Source organism: Dermochelys coriacea, chromosome 1 (genome assembly GCF_009764565.3).
Source record: "Dermochelys coriacea isolate rDerCor1 chromosome 1, rDerCor1.pri.v4, whole genome shotgun sequence".
Lineage (NCBI taxonomy): Eukaryota > Metazoa > Chordata > Testudines > Dermochelyidae > Dermochelys > Dermochelys coriacea.
The window spans coordinates 54,697,221-54,721,388 of NC_050068.2; positions in this window are offsets into that span (position 1 = coordinate 54,697,221).

The window sequence follows — 24,168 nt, forward strand, 5'->3', positions numbered from 1 at the left end:
TTTAACTGTAGCCACACTATCAAACTTGAAAATCATAGCACTGTTATATATACGGAAACGCTATGTGCGATCATTTTTAGAGTTAACTCTTATAAATTACTACTCCCTCCAAAGCCAGAACAGCTGGGCTTATGGTAAATAAGGCACCTGGCTTCACTATTTTCTTTACAACTCTCTAAAATATTTCTCCAATAGGCTTTCAGTAAAATATATTGTCAACCCAGAACACATGGTGTAGTATAAAGTTTTGACTGGCACTCTCTTAGGTGCTTTGCACAGCTTGCTCATGGCTTTTTGCAATACAGATAATTGTTAAATTTTGCTTTAATGCTAAAGCAAATGTTAAGTGGTTTAAATGGTTATAATGGATGGTCAATTCAGCTGAGGTTAATTCAGCATAAAGCCAATAATATCTACGAAGCAGGTTACAAAGAGCAAGAATGCACTGAAGCATACCACCAGCTGCTATTATCACTATTTTTAAATTCTGTAGATTTAACACTGGACTGAGTCTTAGGTTCTGACTGCTTACCTACAATCACTAATCATTCTACATAGCCTGAACAGTCAGAAAAGATGAATGACCTGGACATACAGGAAGAAGTAAGATACATTTTTCAACCATCAAATCTGATGCCTCCAATGATGGGTTTACACAATGGAGCACAGCCATTCAGGTACATATTAGAGGTAATTTGTCACTCTACATAGCTAATATAATCTATTTATTGTAGAAAAGCCCCCTGCTATTAATGCAAACAGGCCAATATTTTCAAACTGGCTACCTGAGGTTAAGCATTTAAATCCAATTTTTGGGCACCAAAGTTTGACTATTCCAGCCATACCATACAGCATCCTTCATGTGCAGATTTTTGAAAAAAAAATTTCGAGCTCTCTCATCAAACATTTAAAATCGAAAAGGGAGAAACAGGCATGCACACAAACAGGGGTGGCTCTACCAATTTTGCCACCCCAAGCATTTGCTGGAAGAGCAGTGGAGCTGCCGCCGAATTGCTGCCACGGGACACAGGCCGCTGCCCCATTCTAAATGCCACCGCAAGCACCTGCTTGGAAAGCTGGTGCCTGGAGCCAGCCATGTGCACGCGCGCACACACACACACACACACACACACACACACACACGCTCTCTCTGAAGATACACAAATCCCATAGGTCCTTCGCTTCTTTATCTTCTTTCTACTCTTTATACACCCTTCTCTTCACCTCAAGATCCCCATCCTTCCTTTTCCTACTCTCTGGATCCTATTAACTCTTCTCCTGCCTTCAACCCTCATGCCACCCTTATCAGAGGTGGGATATTATATATAAAGTGGAACTAGCATGATATTTGCTAAGCTTTTCTTTGTTTGTGTTATTCCCTTTCCCCACCATTTCTTTTATCTTTTTAGACTGCTCTGAGAAGCTTCCAGGGACTTTGTCTTCATATATGACTCTATAGTTCCTACACAAAGAGCCCCAATCTTGACCAGAGCCTATGGACACTACTACCATGAATAATGATGGTAAAAAGCCCAGCCACAAACATCTCCAGGAATGCCCTCACTTTGTCCTCTTTACATATAATGGGGAGCTATTTTCAGCCTCACCATAAATTTGTCTGGTTAACACACATCATGGAGTGAGATTGCTGTGATATCAGAAGTAAAAATAACTCAGGTCAGAAACACACACAGAAATCCCCCCATCATCCCCCAAAACAAATTCAGAGTTCTACTTGAGTTTAGCAAACAAGCAACTCATGAACCTTATCAGATGCTCCAAATAATGTCCTGTATTTTCAAAAACAATGATTTTCCCATTCCCCAGCAGAACAAAATATGGTTCACAAAGCCAGTGAGCATAAAGGAGGAGGTAAGAATAACAGCCCCAGCCCTCCATAGAGCAGCAGTGTATTTGGCAACTGCTGAAAACATGAACAAACCTTAATGACGATTGATGTTAGCCAGAGCCAGATTATAATCCCCAGGACAGAGGCAAATAACACTTCCCTCTCTCATAAGGCTCCTGCAAGTTTTATTTCATTGGGGTTTGTCAAACACTTGGAGAATCTCAGATGTAAGGGCCTAAAGATGGAAGGGGTTATATTAGTACAAAGAATTATTATAGCATTAAAACAGAAATCTTAATGTCACCTGCTTTGGTGCTTTCCGAAACTCAACAATTCATCTCCTAGGGATCTCTGAACGATTGTTCTTACACATGGATTTGTGTCTGGGTGATCCCGTTCTTCACCTAATTTATTAAGGTAGGATTATCTTGTGGCTAAAGGCCAGGACAAGGAATCAGGAGAACTGGGCTCTACTTCTGGCTTTGCCATAGATTTCCTGTATAGTAATGGGCAAGTCACATAAGTGTGCTGCACCTTGCAGCACAGTTCTGCACTGACATGAAGAAGATCCAAATTCAATACCTGTCTCTAGTCTTCTGCACTCTGAGTCTGGCAAGGGCTGGAAGTCACCTGGCACCGATAATCTCTAAAGGGGGCTCTGTCCAATCTCCGCCAGCAGGAAGGATGATAGGCTTCAAGGGTAGAGGGAGTGTAAAGCAAGAGAAACATGGGGAGCAAGCCAGAGGGATGTGGCTAGAACATGGAGAGCCCTCCACCCCCAAAGGAAAAGCAATATATTCTGAGATCATTCTGGTTAATAATAATACATAGCACTTCTCCCCATTTTACAGATAGGGACTCCCAGACAATAAAATGGACCAATAAAAAGCAAAGATGGGGAAATGAGGCAGGACAAATAGAAAGGCAGAACATTTCAAAGAAGTCCTCAACAGACACAGACCCACTTCAGTACCAGATTTCAATGAAACATGTGACCCTGATCCACTTGACATTAACATTGGTCCAACAGAGATGTCAGAAGTAGAGGCCACAATCAAGAATTGGCAGGAGATGATCAAATCACAGCAGATATGCTAAAAGCACCTGACACTAATCATCTTAATGAAACTGACAGAGCTGTTCTATGAAGTTTGCTAAAAAAAGAGACCCCTCCTGAGCAGTGGAAACATGGAATCATTGTCAGAATGCCCACAAAGGGTGATCTTACTGACTGTAACAACAGGAGAGGAGTTACATTACTCTCTAGTGTAGGGAAAACCTTCCGCAATTGTGATACTACATGATATGAAAAGCAGCAGTGGATGCAAAGCTTAGAGAAGAACCAGCTGGATTCAGGCCACAAGAAATCCCCTGTAGACTAGGATCATACCTCTTAACCCCAGGACTGTCTTGAAATGAGGGACATCAAATTATTTTATCTGAACACTGGTCTGTTTTTTTTTTTATGGTGCCCCTTCCTCTGCCCTGGGAGGCAGCATAGCCACCTGCAGGATGTCCTGGATTTCAGCTACAAGAATAAGCCAAGCACCTTCTCCTGGTGCAAGAAACCCCAGCCACCTGCAATCAGTTCCTCCAATGCCAGCCACTGCACCTCACTGTATAGATCGGGCAAGCTCAGCTCCCTGAGTGACCACTTTCACATGGTGGCTGACCTGGCCCCACACCCTTGTAGGCTTGCCAACCCTCCTGGATTGTCCTGGAGTCTCCAGGAATTAAAGATTAATCTTTAATAAAAGATGATGTCATGTGATGAAACCTCCAGGAATACGTGCAACCAAAATTGGCAACCCTACTTGCTTGCAGTGCAGCAATGACTGGTTGCAAGCATGAGACGTGACATCATGCCCCAAGACATGCAGCTTGCAACCAGGAAGCTTGCGGAGCAGCCAAATATGGACATTGCAATGTCAATGCAGGACCCTGGGGCATCCTTAAAAATCAGGGCCAGATGTGGCTGGCCTGCACAATGCAGGACGCTTGGGAGGTATGCAAAGGACCATTGCAGAAGAATGTATAGAATGGCGAGCTCCCCACATCATCAATTTGATTATTTTCAAAAGGCATCTGACAGCCTGCACAGACATATATTTTGGAATATTCTTCAGTCCCATGGAATCCCAGCTTAAGTCGTCAACATCGTCAAGGCCATGCAGTACAGAGCTGCAAAGAGCTCCATAAGGGTGAACAACAGAGTGATTCAGCATCAGCACTGGTGTGAAAAAGGCTATATTTTATCTCCACTGTCATTGACTGGATAAAGAAGTGTATTAGCAACACAAGCACTGGTACAGCATGGGTATATGGCAAATAACTAGAAGACCTAGACTTTGCTGATGATATTGTGCTAATGAGCAACATCCCCGAGAAGCTCTGAACAAAGACAGACAACAGGAGGAAAACAGCAGGCTAATCAGGACTCAGAATTACTTATACTACACTAAATATCCTTGAAACCCAGATGTCAAGCAGTAACATCATATTAGAAGGCAAAACTATCAGGAAAGAAGAACAGTTCGCCTACGTGGGCAGCACCATATTGGCCAACAGACCTCTCAAGGGGGAACTGACATCAAAAATAGGAAAGGCTTCCACAGCATTTAATAAACCTAACAACATATTGAAATCAAAGATATTGAGAATTATCAGTTCAAACATAATCTCATTAGACAGAAAACTAGATGCCTTCCAAGAGAAGTGCCTATGAAAGATTCAGGGCATTGGCTGGAACATCTTCATCGCAGTCTATGTCCAAACAAAGGAAGAAACAGATCTCTCCCAGACAGGAGGGAATGTCACATTATCTGTCTCCTATGTAAATTAAATATGGTTGAATCGAAACAATGGAAGCCACATTTATGTACAGGGGGATGAGAAGCCCACAGGAAGAGCATGAGGTCATCCTACCTCTTGAAACAAAGTCATTGAACTTTGGAAGATATAAGCAAGGACAGAAGCCATCTTTGGCACCCATCACTAGACAGACACAAGGAAACAGAGCTCTTGGAAGCTGAGAAACATAAGTTCATCAGCCAAGGGATAGGGGGTTTTATGTGTCTAGAAACTGAATATGAGTGAGAAATCTACTTAGACAAAGATCTTTCACCTAGAAAGACAAAGGAAACCAGCTCCTTGTGCTGCTGTGGAAGGTCCTGACTGAGAGAGAGTCTGCCACAGCTGGAAAGAACAAAGACTGGTAAGAAATCCACCTTGAACAAGGACTGTAGCTTAAGTTAAGTTAAGTCTTAGCCACTAGAGTGTATTTTGTTTTGTGTTTCTTATAACTCTTTTTATTTTCATTCCTTATACTTGAACACACTTAATCCTATGTATATTTTGTGAATGCATTTGTTTTATTTTTACTATAAACCAGTTCAGTGCTGTGTTTGAAGGGAAGGGCTTTTTATCCCAGTTAGGTTAATAAGCTGTACTGGGCTTTTGACTCTTTAAAGGAGCAACTAACTTTATAATGTCTCTGAGCTGTCCAGGTGAGGGCTGGACAGATAAGAACACATGGTTTAGGGGAAATTTGGGATTGGGTGTCACCTTACTGGTTGTAACCAAGACTGGTGGAAGCCAGAGTGGGGCTGTGAGGCTGGAGCCAGGCTGCTGGGGTTAGAGCTGCTGAACCAGGGTTGTCTAGCCCACAGACACTCAGGATGTGACCAACATGCTTGTAGGCTGGCTGTGAGCATCCCAGGCTGGGGGCTACAGCAGCATAGCACTTGTAAGCAGGACTGTCCCTAGGGGGATGCAGGGCCCAGGACAAATCAGCCCACCTCGGTGGCAAACAAGATGGCAGCCGAGCCTCCGGGCACATGGGTTGGCAGCTAAGCCCCCAGGCATGGGGCTGGCAGCTGGGAACCCAAGGGTGCTGCAGCACCCCCACACTCCTAGTTCCCATGCCTATGTCTTCCGGGACCAACCACACCTGCCAATCGCATTGGCCTGCAGGGTCTCCCAAAGTGTGGAGTCAGGAGCAGTCGCCCCAATTTGCTCTACCCAAGGGATGGCTCTGACAGTAAGGTACCCAGTGACAGAACCCCTTACTGATCTAAATTGCACCCCAGAACATTACAAGCTCATTTCTATCAGAATCAGAAGGAAGCTTTGGACATATTTGGGGCACGTACTCTGGACACCAACACACAGATTCCCATGATGATCGAGTGGATACCAACTGGTGGGAGAAAACAAGGGTGCCCAAGAGAAACCTTAAAAAAAAACACTAAGGGTTGGTCTACACGGAATTTACATCAGCATAGCTACAGCACTCGGGGATATGAAAATTCCACACCCCTGAGCAACGTAGTTAAGCCAAGTCTAAGCACCGGTGTAGACAGCGCTAGGTTGACAGAACAATTCTTCCATCAACCTAGCTACCACCTCTTGGGAGGGTAGATTACCTACAGTGATGGGATAACCTTGCCCTTCATGATAGGTATCATCTATTCTTGAAATGCTACAGCAGCACAGTTGCAGCATTTCAAGCGTTGACAGGCCCTTAGCTGGGTTGGCAGAATAGACCACCTCCACATCACAGAGCAGATGGAAGCAGCACCTAGTAACAGAGAGGTATAGAAGAGACCAGCAGCCAGCCTGTGTGTCAACACTGCTGCAGGAAGGATGTAATAATAGTAATCCCAGACAGAGAACCAAAGCACCAGACTGAGTAAGCGTGAAAACCTGTGCTAGTACTCATGCGTTCCTATCTCCCAATCCCATACGCAGACCACACCTCTCTATAAAGCTTATGCTCAAATAAATTTGTTAGTATCTAAGGTGCCACAAGTCCTCCTTTTCTTTTTGTGGATACAGACTAACACGGCTGCTACTCTGAATACAGCAAACCGTATCTGAGATATTCAGCACTCTCCTTCCTCAGCTTGCAGATCAGAGAGAATACATCTGATTGATCCCCAAGATAATGAGTTATGCCAAGTGTCTTTGGAGCATGGTGCTAGCTGCAGCACATGGAAGCCTCCTAGATTTTCCTTTGCCATCTAGTTAATTGTAGTTCAGAAGATCACAAGTCTAGAAACAGTGCGGGGAAGTCAGTGTACTGCCACTTCTCCTGAGTAACTGACTGTTATGAGGAGTCCTGAAGAGTTTGGAGGTTTATTATAACATGGACCTAAGTGCAATCTAAATGCAAAAGCACAGTGTAGAGGGAGATAAATCCCATCAAAACTGCATCTTTTTTTGGCAGGAGTCTATAATAGTACATCTTCTGAACAGTTTTGTAAAGATTCCCCTAAGGTATTTCCCTCCAATATGTGCAAAAATCAGATGTTCCTCCCAAATGTTTGGCTATCAAGACAGTCAGGATTTGAAGTAGAGCTGGTTGAAAATTCTCTCTCAGAACTGTTTTTTGGATGGAAAACTGCGGCGGTTCATAAACAATTTTTTTTTCCGCAGGAAGTATCAGCTCTCCAAGGTAAATTTTGACTTTTTGTTGAAAAACCAAAAACCCCCAAATTGAAAAGTTCTTTTAATTAAAAAGTCAAAATTTTCCATGGAAATTTCAACAAACTTTTCTTTAGCAGGATTTTTTTCTTGGGGTGGGGGGAGAAAAAAATGTGACCATCTCTATTTTTAAGTGAGAGAGCGAACAGCAAAGCATAAGTCCCCCTTCTCTGTTCAGAAAGAGCACTCTCTCTTCTCCCTTTCCCTGGTCAGCCCTGTTCCCAAGAGCTCCTCCTTTCCCTCCTCCTCAATGGCTGGTGAAGCAGGGGCTCATAAGACAGGAAAATCTGATGTGGCAGCAGTGCAGGGAGCTGGTAGCTGGCTGGGGTGTCCTTGGGGTTCTCAGCATTCCCATCAGTAAGTAAAGGAGCAGCACTTGAAGAGGGATATCCCAGGTGGGAGTCCCCTGTCCACTCTTCTCTTGTCTGCCGGAAGTTCTGTGCCCCAGTGAGCTCTGTAAAGAACCCCCAAGCCTCCATTTTTATGGGTTTCTATCAGTACAGACTCTCCCTCCTAACCAAGTCAAAATGACCGTATGTACAGCAATGGGGGCCAGGACTTGCTGGCACGAGCCCCTGAACACTCTTGTGTGTGGCTGGCTAGGAGCCTTTTAGGCGATGTGAGCTCCTTCCAAATATGTTTATTCTCTCATCCTCATTCTCCTCACCCCTTCTGGTTTCCCATCCCCAGTGATGTGATTCTCTATCACCACGTAACGAGAAGATCCTTGACAACAGCCACCACCGCTGCAGACCTCCACTCCTGTTATGATCTACTTTAACTATAAGAAACAAGTTCTTCAGCCTGTAGGAGTCACTGAAAATGGACAACTGACCAAATTATCATCTTGTCCTTCTCTAGTTTTGTTTAATGAATTATGTGCATTGCGTAACACATTATCCAGCAAAGTCAAACAATGGATCGAAAGCCCTCTGGGCTTCCCCAGCCTCCTAAACTTTTGGATAATCTAATTCTGTTCGCATTTTTTCCTGGTATGTTTGGTATTAAAGATAAAACAGTTCCCCCACTCCCCACATGCATTTTTGGAACAGATGTTTCAATATCCTGAGGAAGCCCAAAGTATAAGCCCCAAATATGTGTATATTATAAGGTACTCAAAACAGATTTAAGTTAGAAACAAAATGTTTTCAATCAACTAACAGCTGATTTGTAGTGCTGGCATGGAAAGTAGCAAGAGATTTGTCTCATTGCACCAACAATCATTTTTTAATGTCAAGTAGCAGCACAGCTTTATTAGAAGTTCCTCGGGACAGTCTGGGCCTACTCTGCTTTGGGCCGATACTTTAGGATCTTTACCCACTGGTAAACTGGCTCTGAGTTCACCTTCACTCGTCAGCTTTGCTCACTCACTTTCAGAGACCAACAACCGCCACAGCACACATTCCCTTAAATGGCTCTAAATTGGTTTTTGTTCCTAGTATCAGTCACACAGGCTATGAATTTCAAGCACTTGGAGTTCAACAAATTGAAGGGTTCCCCACTTCACAATAAATTACCCCTTAGAAACTCAGAGAGAGGACAGTCCTAAGTACTAAGTTAGATCAGGACTCTGCAAACACTCAAGCACATTAGCATCTTTACACCCCTGCATTACATAAGCCAAGTTAGAAATTGTTAGAGATTTCTGACATCTGTAAAAATATTGGGAATACTGTACTAATTTCTTACTTGACAGAGCTACTAAGTAAAATAAAACCTTACTTTAACTGCTTGGGGAAATGTGATCTAAGCATTTTAATCTGCGGACTACTTTCTCAATATCTGAAAGACTGAACAGTTCAGAGCAATTGGCCATAGGATATAGACCCTTTCACTCCATCTCACCATTCCGATATAGTCCCAAATTATTGTAGATAGTGACAAAACTGTTACCACCTAATGGCTGTTCTGTGGCCTATCTGAAATAAGTTTGGTGGTCCCAGTCCAGTTTCCAGTGGACAAGTAGCCCCATCACAAAAGCACCAATAAAAAAAATCCGAACAAATATGTATTGTACAGCACTTTTGGTATTTATATCTCAGAGTGCTTAACAAAGCGAGATAAACATCATTATCCCCATATTACAGATGGGAAAACAGATTGTCAATCAGTCTCCTTTTGTCAACATTAAAATAACTAATGGATTCTAAGAGCTTTGATTTTAACAACCCTCTGACTTGGTCCTTGCAAAAAGAAGAACAGGGAAGGATAAGCAATATTCAGCAAGAAGAGCTGTCCTGCAGCTTTCTGAATGGACAGCCTACAGCTGCTCACTGTGTTGTGACCAGGTGCTCATATAAGACAGAAATGTAGTGAGCTAGCAGTAGCTTCCTGGGCCCTAGTTAGCCATGTATCATCATAACTGTGAGCTTAGAAAACAAATTAAACTGTAGGATTTTTTTAAAAAAATGAAAGCTAGCCAGAAAAAAAAAAAGAATATGAAAGATTTAACTGGAAAATATTTTCCAAGGAAAAAATAATTCTATTAAAATTTTTCTGGCTCCCCCACAGCCCAGCTCTTTGTCCTGTGCTAAATCTTAACTAGTGTGATCCTTACAAGTAAGATATCAGTAGGTTTATGGGTGTTTTGTCTGCCTTTGTACTGGGAAACAATGCAATGTAAATAAAAATGTCTGATTTTTCATCAGTCACACATGCACGCTGCTCAAAGGGCAGATACAGCAAATGTGCTTAAAACCCAAGAATCTGTATACCTCTGCAGGACTACTGCTATCTCTACACTAGCACTTTTTCTGGTGTAACTTATGTCACTCAGAGGTGTGAAAAAACACCCCTTAGCAAGATATGTTACACCGACAGAAGCACCAATGTGGACAGCGCTATGTCAGTGGGAGACACTCTCCTCCGGAGATAGCTATCACCACTCATTGGGGGGGTGGTTTAATTATGTCGATAGGAGAACTCTCACCCATCAGCATAGAGCAGCTACATAGGGGATCTTACAATAGGGCAGCTGCATCGGTACAACTGTGCCGCCGTAAACTGTCTAGTATAGACATGACCTACAATAGTCATAGTGAAGAGTGGTGCACATTTCCATCTTTACTTGCAAGGGCCACCCCCGAGAACAGAGCGATACACACCCAAATAATCACACCCACATACAATTCTTTGCTTTTGGTCATGCTGAAATTTGAAAGTTCTCTCTTCTCAAGCCTGGCCCTGAGGAAAGAAGGCTGTTACAAGTGTATTTATTAAGGCCTTTGGGGAAACTTGCACACTGCTTTGCTTCTTGACGGTGCTATTAGTTCTCACAGAGGTGAAAGGCTGACTGCACTGGCTGAAAACAGGCACAGCGCGAGCAGATTCCACAGAGAAACAAGGCTTCAGAACTTTGGACACTGAGAGAGATGTCTGATTGGCTGTTTAATGATGTCAGAGCAAGCCCTAAACCATTAATCCATAGTAAATGCACAGGAGTGACCTTTAGTCTCCATTTCCCCCCAAATTTCAATTTCATAATAGGAACGCAAAACCTCGGGCAGTGCATTTCTGGGAGATTATTACACTGAGCAGGTGGTTAAAGCCTTTCAGTCTTTGGCACCACGCCTCAAAACACACCCCTGGCATACAATAATCCCCCTCCCCTCAAGACAGCCAAGCAACTTGTCTCACTGGTTTATTTTTTTACAAAAAAAGGATTTAAAAATAAAGGAGAGTGCAGCAGTCTGCTTCCTCCTGCTTCATAATCACTTTACATTTCTCGTAACAAAGAATACCAGCAGTTTATTACTCTTTCACAATGAACCAGGAATCCTATACCTGAACCCCAAACTTTTGAGATATAAAAACATCCTGGGGGTGAAAGAACTACAGTACATATCCCTTTTCAGTTTCAGATCTATTGCACACAGACCAACAGCTCCAACCACCACAGTGGGGAAAAAAAATGAACTTTAATATTTCTTAAGATAAAAGAACATTGTTGTAGGGGCTTCCCTCCCCGACATCCCCACCCCCAGGCTGAAGCAAATAAAACTCTACTTGGCCTCAGAAATCGCTAAAGTGGAGTTATGGCAGAGTCCTTTGTGCATCTAATAACTGAATCTGCTCCATCAACTTCAGTGGGAAACTGTCCCACTCTCTTGAATGAAAGCAGGAGAAGGACCCAAGCAAAAGGTTCTCCTCTTAGACATACAGGCTGGCGATGCACCTGCCGAGGGCTATCAGACTCCCTCATGTTCTCTGTAAAAAGGCACTTGTCTTAGAACAGTGCCAGGGCGTTCTGCTGATTTCTCCTCTGTTTTTTCCACCAAATGCATCCGATGAAGTGAGCTGTAGCTCACGAAAGCTTATGCTCTAATAATTTTGTTAGTCTCTAAGGTGCCACAAGTACTCCTTTTCTTTTTGCGAATACAGACTAACACGGCTGCTACTCTGAAACCTATCCTAATAGAGAGTTTTTCCTAATATCTAACCTAAATCTCCCTTGCTGCAAATTATGCCAATTACTTCATGTCCTACCCTAGGTGAACACGGAGAACAATTGATCTCCATCCTCTTGATAAGAGCCCTTAATATATTTGAGGACTTCTTATCTTCCCCTCAGACTTCTCTTCTCTAGACTAAACATGCCCATTTCTTTCAACCTTTCCTCACAGATCAGGTTTTCTCAACTTAACACTTGTGTTGCTGTCCTCTGGACTCTCCATTTTGTTCATATCTTTTTTTAAACTCTGGTGCCCAAAACTGGACATACTACTGCAGCTTAGGTCTCAAGAGTGCCAAAGAGGGAGAACAATTACCCCTGAGGTCTTACATGTGACACTTGTGTTATACATCCCAGAATGTGGCACCTTAGAGATTAACAAATTTATTAACAAAGTTTTAACAAACTTCAAGTGAGCTGTAGCGCACGAAAGCTTATGCTCTAATAAATTTGTTAATCTCTAAGGTGCCACAAGTACTCCTTTTCTTTTTGCAAATACAGACTAACACGGCTGCTACTCTGAAACATCCCAGAATGACATTTGTCTTTTTCAAAACAGCATCACACTGTTGACTCATTCAATTTGTGATACACTGCAACCCCCAGATTCTTTTTTCACATGTAGTCACACCTGGGTGACACCCACTAGGCAAAATGCTTCCAGTCTAGATAGCAGGCTGTAAAGGGCCAATTCAGGGTAATGAGCCATTAGGGAAAACTATAGGCCTTAGGCAAAGCTTATTCCCCCACCTAGTGTGCCTTCCTGGGGACATTTCGGCCAGCCTGTAAGTAATGGCTGCTATGACTCTGCAAGGGCATGTGACCAGGCCACATGACTCTGGACTCCATTTTGGGATGTCTGTACTTTTCCACAAATTGTTCTGAGAACTAAGTTTGAAAGAAAGGGTTCCCACCCTGTGCCAAAGCTATATAAGCCCGGGAGTCACATCATCTATTGTTCTTCACACCCCACAGCTGAACACTCCGAAAGAAAAGGACTTGGAATGGGGGTGGGAAGCCAAAGCTGCAAAGCACATACCAAAATGACCTTCAGTCTTGAAAGATAGGAAGACTGAGCTCTGACATACTGGTAAGTCCTACACTGCCAGCATGACTACTTCAGCCTATGTAAGTTATCCATACAGCTCGAAAATCTCACTCTTTGCCATGGGAAGCTTATTATCCATTTCTGAGAGGGCCTGTGGGACCAGATCCAGTAATTGCTAACATACTGGTAATACCCACCAATGAAATATAACATAAAAGAAATATAATTATGGCCCACTGTGATAGAAAGCTCAAAAATTAATCACACCAAACCAGAGAAATGCCCTTAACTACACTCTAACTGCCAACTGAGCCTCTTTCTGGCTCCAGAGTAGCAGCCGTGTTAGTCTGTATTCGCAAAAAGAAAAGGAGGACTTGTGGCACCTTAGAGACTAACAAATTTATTAGAGCATAAGCTTTCGTGAGCTACAGCTCACTTCATCGGATGCATTCCGATGAATGGCTGGCTCGGAAGTGTTTCCTTCAGGCCCTTGACCAATCTTAAAAATACCTTGCTTCTTAAAGGAAACCTTCATTAAATTGCCACCCTGCTTCTACCCTTCCATTGCAACAGAGCACTCTGAGCGTTACTGCATCAGAGCATCTGTTTGATGAATTTCAGTCAGGATTTTTCCCTCTCCGTAAACACAGCTGCTATGGCAACAGGTGTTTTACACATCAAATCAACAGAAGAAATGGCAGAGACTTTCCCCTGGGTGGGTCTGGGATAATTCACCTGGTAGTTTTGTGGCCTCTGGCCATGAGGAAGCATTACAGAAGAGGGACACTGTCTAGATACATAATATCTACTATTCTGAGAACACCCAGTGACTGGTTGCTTGGGATGGGCCAAACTGAGAATGCCTCACTCAGGGCAAGACTGCAAGAAATAGGGAAGACAATACCCAAGAGCGGTGGTTTATTCTATAATTAGATGCACCAAGCCAGTAACAAAAGAGCTTCTGCAATACCACACTGGTTAACCAAAAGCCAAACCCCGTCCCCTTTAAGTGTTCCAGCCCTTGGCTCCCATCCAGACAAACAGATCTAATATGGTGAGGGGTTACTGAACATCTAATTCACCATACATGAGGTTTTTACTAATCCCAAGGGATCAGACACTTCCCCTCAGGTCAATATATAGCTCAAATCTTACCCAAATATCACACTGTCAGACAATCCTTAGTAAACTAACTAAAGATTTATTAATAATAGAGTTAAAATGGTTAATAAATCATATACATACAAATTTTTGCAAAGTCCTTAGATCAGGTCTGTAGCAGTGATGGAATAGGCTGCTGGCTTGTAAAGTCTCTCTGGTAACTTCCAAAAGATTGGAAGGCCCTCAGTCAATAGTTCAAGATACTCCTTTTGTTTGTAAATCCACAGTCCAGAGAATTAGGAACAGAAAAGAAGTAAAATGGAGATATCACAGGAGTCTTTTATATGCATGGAAATTTACTGTCCCAAACGAAGCCCATAACCCCTGTGTGTGGAAAGTTACTGGCCCAAGATGGAGTCCAGGATCACAGGAGCATATCATATGCCCCCTACTTGTTTTGCTGAATCATCGGAGGGCTAGCTCCTTGCTGTCTGAGACATCCTCAGGAAGAATGATCTGGGTGGGATGAGTTTTTTCTATGGCACAATGTGAGAGCTGAGTGTCCTTAATGGGTCATCAACACATAGCTGTCGAGCCCTGATATAAATTTTTCTGAGGGTGTTACTCAGGAATTCAACACGTTTAAAATACAAGTACATAGCCAATATTCATAACTTCAGATACAAAGAGGATACATGGATTTAATCATACTCAGTAGATGGTAACTTTTCTATTGACACCTTACATGATACACTTTGTGCAACAGTTGTTGCAACTGTAGAACACTGGTGATATCAATGATATAAATGGTCATCTTTAATCATACAGCATCACACACTTGTCCCCTGGTCAGGGACGATGGGCTAAAGACTCGCATTGGCAGCCGTGGGATGTATCTTAACAGAATGCATGCAACAAGATCTAGGTGCAAAGCTGAGAATTAAAGGATGGTACAACAACCCTCTCTCCAATTCCTCTCACTAGTGGGGCAACAGAGTGGTAGGAGCCGAGAGCTGACCCAGCATTCTGGTCACTAAGGTACTAGTGATCCCCTTCTGAAGTGGACTTAATTGGGGGATGGGTACTCAATGGCTTAATTAGGCAGAAGGCAGACAAGCAATCAACACACAAGCTGAGAACAATTAAAGAACAAGAAGGAAGTGCAAGGGGAAGAGGCTGGCAAGGGCCAGGAGATGCAGAATTCTAGGATCTGAGGTCTTGCCCTCTCCTTCACTGGAGAGTGGGCTAAGGGGGCAGTTTCCTTCCAGTTGTATTTTGCTGCACAAGGCTGAACTGATGGAGGGGACTTGCTAAATAATACATTAATGCTTATAAACTCAAAAGCAGCCTGCCTGCTTGTGGTGGTCCAAAGGGCAGAGAAGGGAGCCTGTTATAAGTGGGTTTAAATCAAAGATTTTCATGCTATTTTAGTGCATCTCTTTCTGTTTAATTCTCTCTTTCTCCAGGCAACGAATTCAACAGTGCCATATGCCTGTGTTCATTCTTTCAGCCCCCTGTGCAGTTAACTAAAGAATTCTAAACATGTGTCTGCGGCTCTGTACAGCCACTGGTATGTCAGGGCATACATTCAATGTGCGTGTACTGAGAGATATAGATGCAATATGGAAATAAATGGGACATATCTGGTAAGGGACCAACAAAACAGCAGAGAAATCTGTGCCACTTGTGCTCCTAATGGAAAGCGCTATTTCTGTAAATTGTTTCTTTGGCTTCGTTATTTTAACTGATCCTCTAAAATAGACACACAAACTTGTTATCACCAAAGACAGAGGGAACGGTTCCAATCAGTCCCTGCACAAAAGGAAGAGGTCACATAGAGCTTCCCCAACATCATCAAGGAAGTGCAGAGCCATGCTCCCAGCTATCATCCACCATGTCAGCTATTATAACTGGCCCCCTTCAGGACAAGATAGACACTGCACCCTCTACAAGTGCTCCTCCTACTGTTCTGGAGGTATTGTTCTTCCTCCTTGTATTTTATACTACAGTTTTATTCTTCACAACACATATCACAGTAATTGACTCCCTAACACTTTATAGTGATCAGCTATAGTAATTATTTAAGGGGGGGAAATAAGAAGTACAAGGAATAAAGCATTTTTGGGTGGATTATGAAAGAAGCTAGAGTCCAGATTTAGCACACAGATATTATGGTGAGGACGATTATACAAGTGGGTGGATGGACAGCTGGGTGGATTTGGCAGTGTGGGAAGTTTTGTCCCAATGGCAAGAGCCACAGAGAAGTTTCTCACACCTTGTCTACACTCAGAGCTCATTTAGACAACATAGTACTAAAAATGCCTGCAGCCAGACTACCTGAGCAATCCCACCATTACTAATGACAAGTGGTGTTGCACTCGTGATAATGTTATTGTGGGAGATGCCCCTAAGGTTTTCAGGGTAGACACAATCCAGAGGTGCTGAGATGGTCTGAACAGAGGCTGCTTCTCAAGGAGAGGGGAGGAGAAGGTCCATGGGGTATGAGGTGGGCTACCACAAGTTTTACAAATGGAAAAGCTGTGTTTACATAAGCATTGCAGGATGAATTCCTGCTCATTTCCATGAGACTTTGTCTGAATAAAGAGTGCAAGACTGGGCTGATGGAGGAACATTTTGAACTGAAGTGAATGTGGAGCCTAATCAAGAATCCATCAAGAAGCTGGAATGGCTGGAAGTTAAAACTAGACCAATTAATAGAATAATAGAAGATTAGGGTTGGAAGAGACCTCAGGAGGTCATCTAGTCCAACCGTCTGCTCAAAGCAGAACCAACCCCAACTAAATCATCCCGGCCAGGGCTTTGTCAACCCGGGCCTTAAAAACCTCTAAGGATGGAGATTCCACCACCTCCCTAGGTAACCCATTCCAGTGCTTCACCAACCTCCTAGTGAAATAGTATCTTCCTATTTTCAGATGGGAAGTAAGACATACACTTTGAACAATGAGGGTAACTGACCATTGGAACAACTCTTCAAGGGTTGTGGTGGAATCTTCATCATTGGCAATTTTGTAATCAAGATTGGATGTTTTTCTAAAAGACATGCTCTAGTTTGAACAGGAATTATTTCTGCGGCCCAAGTTATGAGGGCAATCAGACGATCACAATGGTACTTTCTTGCTTTATAATCTCTGCATGTGAGAAGGCACACAGCTGCATTCTGTGAGTGTGCTTGAATCGAGATCAGGGCCTGGGGGAGTCTTGTTCACTCTATCATTTCTCTCTTGGGGATGGAAGAGGAGGAATAGAACCAGAGACCGAGAATCACTGCAGAGAATCTACAAACTATATTTCAAATGGGAAATGTGCCCTATTGAAATCGGCAGCATACCAAGATGCTGACTGTAAAAGACAAATACATTACAATATGGAGGCAGGAAAAAACAAATCCCAGTCCCACTGAAGCAGAGAAGAAAAGGAAAGGAAAGTCAGGCAATGCCAAACCTAATCACAAAGTCTGAACCACCAACCTCCCAGAAAGAGAGGAAAAGAAAACAAAGGCACAGAAACACAAAACACAGGAATAAAAGTGAAATGTCATACACAAACCTACAAATAAAAGGAAGTAAGAAATTGCATCTACCTCCTGCCGCACGCACTCTGGGCATGTGTGTGCTCGGAGCTGGGAGAGGTGGTTCCCAGCTCAGGAAGGCACACTCACTCTAACTCTCACCAAGCTAGCACACTACAGAGCGTAGCCATGGCAGTCTGGGTAGCAGCCCGGGCTAGCCACCCTTAGTGCTCATCTGAGCACCCTCGGCACGTTCTCGGGGAAGCTAGCCTGTCCCCCTGCTGCAGCTACACACTACTTTAGTGTGCTAGCTAGCTCAATGAGAGCTAATGTGAGTATGTCTCCTTGAGCAGGGAATCACACCCCCATCTCCAAGCGTACACATACCCACAGGAAGAGACCCAGTAGTAATTACTTTGAAGCATACCATATCTTTGTATTGGTAGATTTGCAGCTGCCTGATACTCTCCCTTTGTACACGCTATCTGGACCAAATCCTGCAAATTTTTAATCTTCAACAGATATGTCAACATTGCACATCACTGACAGAGGCGCATAGGGTATCTGTAGCTACGTGCTGCAGTAAAAGGCAGATTGTGTCCACACTGTGGCCTGTATCTACACGTGGCAGTGAAAGGCTCTGGCAGCAGGGAGGGGAAAAAAGGAGAGGCTCTGACAGCTCCCTGGAGCAGGCAAAGGCTCTGGAGCTTTTCCCCACCGCCAGAGCCTTTCCCTGCAGCAGAGAAAGATTTCAGCAGCGGGACACTACACTGCCTAAAACAGCAATGCAGACAGGGGAGCACTGCTTGGGGGTGGAGAGACCTGTGTACACCATGTACCCTAAGGTTCTGCTGTGCCTGTATTCTACTTGCCTAAGCAGTACCTCACTGGCTACACTGCTATTTATACCCCTGCGAAGGGGGCACGTATTGTATGTACTCTACACAGTGGCATGAGATTTGTGCAGCCTAGACATACCCCATGTACTCAGGAAAGTATTACTACTGAACTGAGATACTGAAGTCAATGGGACTGCACTTAGGCAACCTTACATTGGGTAGTACATAATTGTATGAGCAATCCCATGGCAATGAGATTACTCGTGTGACTAAGTGCTACTCACTATGAATAGGGGTTAAAGACTCAGGCTTCCTAGAAGTCACAGTTTGCAGGATCCAGCCTCACATTACAATAGGCATTGTTTGCAGCATCCTTAGTTATCTGCCCCAGGGACACCTGGCATGGATGGCAACATGGCTAACGGAATGAGCATAGGGAGTTTTACATTTGGGGTTTACACTACCACCCATCATCGTAGTACCCAAGTGTAGCATGGCTCTGATACTGACTGAGTGTGTGATTTCGGGCAAGTCACTTTCTCTATCCGACTCAGTTTCTTCATCTGCAAAATAGTAATAATGTACCTACCTATCTACTTCATAGGGTGTTGTAAGGGTTAATTAGTTAATGATTGAAAGCCCTTTCCATATACAACATACTCTACAAATGGTCATTTGAGAAATTAGTAAGTGTCTCTCCTTTTGGTGGGCTGTTCTTCCTTTACAGTATTCCCCAGTTATGTCACAACCTGAAAGGGCATGGAAACCTGGCAGTGCGGCAGCTTTTAACGGTCTGAGCAATAGGAACATACCTCTGAGGAATACACAGCAATTCTGTTCTCCAACAACAGGCACAAAAACAGAATATTGAGGAACTCTTGGGTAGTATCTCACATAGCGCACTAGAACATCGGTGTCTTGTGCAAAAATCCAGAGTTTAGTAGCACCTCTCTGTGGCACTGATGTCAAGCAAGATAATTTTTAGTATCAACCTCCTCTTGGGAACTACAGATAACTCCTCTGAACAACGTGAGGCAGCAGCTTCATTATGCCAGGTGATGACAAAAAGCTTCAAGCAATATTTTGCGTGCTGGAATGTTTTTCCTTCAAGGTCTATGGGCTAACTCATCCTTTGTGCAAGTACAAGACAGTAGCTTCTTCATTGTGACATTGGTGATGTTTGTAGAGTCAATGATTTTGTATTGGACAGGTGCAATACCAGAGAGTCTCTTCTTTCTGGTAATATTTTAATTGATTCCTCTGCATACATGTCAACCGTGAGGTGGATTTTGTCATAGCTCCAATATTTCGTTCAGCCAAGTCTCGCCAGGTGTTAACGGTTTCTGGTTTGTTGAGAGTTTGTACCTCAGCCATATCATCTATGATGATTGCTATGCTGAAAGATCTCTGCTGGCATAAGGTACTGGTCACATTGTCCGTAGGTGCTGACTTAGGAAGACAATGCAAGATGTGCATTAGTTTGCTTTTCTCCTCATACATCCACTGTTCCCTTGCATTTGAACATTGATTGTGGTACCCGGGAGAACTTGTACTTTCTTAAAGCCTTACACAGACCAGCATCATGCTGAGATCTGGACATGACCAGGAGATGAGCAAATAATGACCTGCCCATAGTTAGTTCTGTAATAGTCCTTGCCACGTTCACTCTGACTTTCTTCTTTGCATTCAAGCACAGCTTTAGTCTGTTCTTCTTGATTGGAGCCCATAGATTGATGGAGCCTTGGATAATTCTTTGGGTTATGAAGGCACCATATAAGTCTTGACCCAGATCATCCATTCACCTTACATCTTGATCTATCTCAGCACTGAAGACTGTTTTCGTCATGATGTTAATAAACTCTGGTCCATCATACATGAATGGGTGGCCATTGTGAGTAAGCTGACCTCTTGTTGGCATTTAACAGCACTTAATGAGTCTTGGTTACTTCTGGAAAGTCATCCCATCCATGCTTAATGCTTCATTCTAAATTTAATGGAGTTCTGGGGTTGTCAGAAAAACCTGCAAAAGAGCATTTGGATATTGTTTTATGCCCACCAACCCACCCCACCAACAACTTTCATTGCTCTATTTCCATGTTCTAGGGCTTCATCTGAACCAAGTGCACAGAAGTAAACTGGTGACATCATTGAGCATTGTGGTTAACCAGATCCTCTGCAGTGGTATTGTCAAAGATTTAGCTACTAGTTAGTACTCATTGTCTGCCTACAATCATTGTCCCCACTGGCTCCCATAGCAGTCTCCCTCCTCGGATTCCTCATTCAATCTTAGTTCCCACGCTCCTTGTCATGGTCTCTTTGCCCAGCCATTACTAGGTGTGTCTATGTGTGTGTCTCTCTCTCTCTCTCTCTCACACATGCACACTCGCTCCTTGTCAACCATGTCTTCCCCTCCCTACTGTTCCCAGGCTCCTTGCCCAGCCTGTCCCCTTCCAAATTCCAGTCTAACCCCTAGGCTCTTTGTTCCTGTTTACTCCTCCATCCTGAAGGGCTAGCTTTTGTCCCCTCTACACTCAGTTCAGGCAGCTTCCTCCTAGAACATAAGAATGGCCATACTGGGTCAGATCAAAGGTCCATCCAGCCCAGTATCTGTCTACCAACGGTGGCCAATGCCAGGTGCCCCATAAGGAGTGCTTCATGGGCACCAGCAGGGGTACATTGAGAGCACAGCCATCACATGCTCCCTGCTCTCATTTCTAGTGCCCAGGACTGGACCTGGCACAGCCAGGAGTAGCCAGGAACAGCAATTGCAGAGAAAGTTCTGCTAGGCCCTTTGCACTCTCAGGCTGGAGCATGCTCAGTGCAGACAGAAACTTCAGGGAATTAAGCTGTGAAGCTCTAGCAAGTCTCTACTAAGCATGTGGAAATTGCAATTTTTCAAAGCCTTACAAATGGGCCAAATATGGGTGGATATTCATGGGGATGTCAAAAGGCACATCCCTTACACAAAGGCCACTTCCTTCCCACCAAATTTCAAGTCTGTGCTCTAAAGGTTGGCAGGATTTAACATAAGCATAACATATTTTTCCTTAGCCTCGGTCTTCTAAACAGCTGAACTGTTTTTGTTGACATTTTCCAGAAATATTCAACCTGAGGCAAACACATGGCATAGAAAATTTCAGCCCAAATGGTTGAGTTTGGCAAAGATAATAAGTAATTGAAAACAGGGTTTTATAATGGGAAATATCAGGCAATGTTAATGGTATAGTTGGGGCTGGTAGCACCACCTAATAAACATTTTTAAAATATTGTAATGTTAAATGCAAATACACACACACACACACACACACACACACACATTAATTTAACAACAGATTAACTGGAGCTTCATTCAATTCCATGTTAAGTTCAGGTGACTGTTCCATTTCTGCTTTCTAACAGAAATTCTGCTCTTCCCGTTACATGGGTATATATCTGGGATAGTGCCAATGGTTTCATCAGTTTAAGTGAAAGCAGAACTTGGCCCTAAATGATCCTTTACCTGATCATCTCTGGCCTTGAGTCAGTAAATGGGTCTGGACCAAACACCAAATCCAAACAACCCAAGTCTGGGGAAGTTCAAATCAGCAACTTTCCTTTGTGGCTCAGACCCAACTCTACTTGCAACACACCTGTTTTATAGAGTCATTACTGTGGCTGCTGTAAAACAGTTACCGGGGTTTATGTGTTGACAGGTAGAAGTGATAGAAAGAAAACAACTTTCTAAAGCAGCACTTCTCAAACTTTAGCAACCCGAGAACCCCCATATTTATTTACATTTTTTGCGGACCCCCAACCTCCCACTCAGCCCCAGGGCCTGCCCCCACTCCATCCCTTTCCCCATGGCCCCACCCCCGCCCCACCTCTTCCCACCCTCCCCTCTTCCCCACCTCTTTTCACCCTCTCCCCTGAGCACACCTTGTCCCCACTCCTTCCCCACCCTCCCAGTGCCTCCTGCACACCACTGAACAGCTGTTCCCAGCATGCAGAAGGCACTGGGAGGGAGTGGGAGGAGTTGATCAGAGGGGCCGGTGGACCCCCTGGAATACCCTCACGGACCCCAGTTTGAGAAACACTGTTCTAAAGTTAGTCTGTTCATATTTTTAAAGGATGAGTGCTATACTTTGGAGTGTGATTCCTCTTTCTGTTTTCCACTGCATGTCACAAAGGACCCAATCCTGCAGCCCTTAATTCACATGAGTAAACCCATTAGATTTGGTGGAACTATTGCATAAGAGTTGGAGGATCAGACCCCAAGAATTTTTCTGGTTTTCCTACTGTGACACAAGCTTCCATTGACGTTTGCCTAGGTAAAAATGGCTGTAACTGATTACCCCAAGGAGCTCATGACCTACAGACTAGCCTCATATGGTTACCTCATATTACCTACATTCTGCACTGGTTGAGGGAGAACTTGTTAGTTTGTTTGTTTTTAATGACCCTTCAATCAGATATGCTAGTGAGGACCTTGTGCCCATATGGATCCCCTTGGACTACAAAAAGGCATAAGGTGCCACACTAGCAGATCCAATTGCAGGACCAGGGCACTTGTGTCAAGCCAAGAAAATTGTGCTGCAACATTGATTATACTATTTTGCATCCCCATCAAGAGCATCTTGGAAATTAAAATTGGGACATTTAGCTTAAAATTACCCAACCCTGGGGAGCTGCAAGCTACACCATTCAATACTGAATGGAAGGGGTTAGTAGACATGCTAGATGGTAAGACGTCTGGATAAAACACAGTGCGAGGTGCAAGATATGACTGAGCAGATGGAAAACATTAGTTTTTGACTTGCAGTATATAGAACTAAGCAACTTGGAACAATGCATAGCAGTGGAGTATCTTACTGGATGCCAGTAATGCCATAGCCATGTCAACAATCCACTCAATGCACCTCTCCATTTCTTTATTTTTATCTCTAAATTCTAGCAAAAAGGCACTGCAGCTGGGCATTTCTAGGAGATCACTACACATCTGGGATGGGTTACAGTTATCTGGCTTTCAGTTTCCTGCCTTACGCCACACCACCCAGAGATGTGCTGTAAGAGCCCAGAACGCACCCCCTCCCCCCACACATCTTATGCTTCCTACTCTGCCTCAGTAATATTTACAAGTTGACTTTTACATACTCACGGATCCATAAAAATCTTTGCCTTAAAACAAACCAGTATAAATAGAAAACCACTGAAGAGCTACAGCTGCAACTGAGGCTACTGAAGTGTAGCTACCATTGCCAGGCCACCCACTTGTGCTGCCGGCAAGTGTCAGCAATCGATGGTGCTGAGGTGCACAAAAGGAAGCAGCTATCCCAGAAACACCTGCTGCACTTGCAAGTCCCCTTCCCTCCTTCGTCTTGTCTCACTATAAATGGTTGCAATATGGGAAAAGACCAGGGATGCATCATTGAAACCCTCCCACTGTAACTGTAGCTGGGAATAATAGTAAGCGCTTATGTTTGTGCAATACTGCTTCCGTACAGGGCGTTCCATCTGGAACCTAATCAAAGGAGCTCACACTGACCTTCCACAAGGAAACATTTAGGTACAGTAGCATTGACATTCTTTCTGAAAACCCCACTCCAATTTGTGCCATAAATTAAAATAGCAACATTACTGTTTTTTGCCAACTTTGCTCCAAATTCAGCATTTTGCAGAAAACTCATCTCCAGTAAATGGATGGAGACACGCTCAGGAGCAGCAGTGGTCTTGTGTAAAACCTCTGCCCTCTGTTCTAATACAGAGCGTTCCATTTAAATCAAAAACAAAACTTGATAATCTTCTGTAAGTGGCTCCATAGGCCATGGAGAGGGGACCAGCTGTGACTGGTGGTGATGTAGTCAGCTCAACTGCCAGGGCATCATAGGAGTT